We start from the raw sequence: 1,301 nt of genomic DNA, 5'->3' as shown, positions 1-1,301 counted from the left end.
AATATTCAAGAGTGTTGTGTGTTCGTGGATTGGATGAAAAAATATTAAAAAGAGTGCTTGGAGATAAACTGCTATCTACTCGCTCTACAATCATTATCACCCACTCTACTGTACTCCCTCTCCCTGAGTGAGAAGGAGATTATAAGTCTTTTGTGTAATGTCTTTCAATCAATAAATCTGTCTAGGCCTATTTGTTTACAAATCTATTGCATTTTTGTGTCTGTCTATTTGAATTTTCCTCACGATTGTTTGTGTGAATATTAAAAACTCTATAGTGGATTTTAACATTTAAATTTCGATTTACTTCAACTTCATGACTTAAAGTACCTACAAATAACAGGACAACATGATATCTAGGATTGATAAAGAATTTAACTGCTGGCCAATAATAATTATTGCACTTCCGTTTTGTCTTATATGTTTGAAGGCTACAGTTAAAAGGTAAAACTAGGCTACAATAAGTGCAATTATTGAAAGAGTGGGAGTAATAATTGTGTAGTGAAGAGCAGTTCTGTTTTGGCTTCTCAAACGATCGTTGTATTTGATGGGGTTGTCAAGTTATCTTTGGATTTATGTGACCTACCAACCGTATCAGAGTGTTTTCGTCTTTTTCTTGTGTCGTCTTCTCTTCCAATCCTCGATTGGACACGACAGGGGTGTGCAAACAGTTTTTCGTATAAGCTTATGTTGATTTCGCCAAAGAATCTTTTTGGTCTAGGGTTAGTTCAGAAGTAAACAAAATCGAAAGAGCTCTTTATCTATATAAACTTTGACCGCTCTGATAAGGCTATGGCGCCGAAAGTCTACTCGGCACTTTGTAGACGCTTGCATCACTAAAGTTTGATGGGTCGATGATATAATCGATATATTGGTGACAAAAATATCCGATTGACTTGATCGATATCGATTGCACTCAGGGCTACCCGGGAGGAATTGACAGCATTGAAGGCGAGTGTAACAGCTCTCACTGAACAGAAAAACTCTAGATGCCAAGTTATTACAGCATCGCACTGATGATCTCGAATAATATCAGCGGCGCACGAGTCTCCGAGAGGTTTGGGTTTATTGCAGAGAAGGCTCATCAGGGTACTGATCAAATTGTTCCCGAGGTTTTCAAGAATAATCTTAAACTGGACACTATGACGGTGGAGCAGATCCAACGCTCGCATGAAGTCGGCAAAAAGCAGACTCCGGATGCGGGTGGTGATATGGTGCGCCCCAGGCCTATCACTGTGCGCTTTGCTGGCTACAGAAAGAGGCGGCGAGTTTTCAATAAATTTGAAAAGTCTCAACTGCTCGCG

The sequence above is a fragment of the Nilaparvata lugens genome, chromosome 1, assembly GCF_014356525.2.
Source record: "Nilaparvata lugens isolate BPH chromosome 1, ASM1435652v1, whole genome shotgun sequence".
NCBI lineage: Eukaryota > Metazoa > Arthropoda > Insecta > Hemiptera > Delphacidae > Nilaparvata > Nilaparvata lugens.
This window is presented reverse-complemented; position numbering follows the sequence as displayed.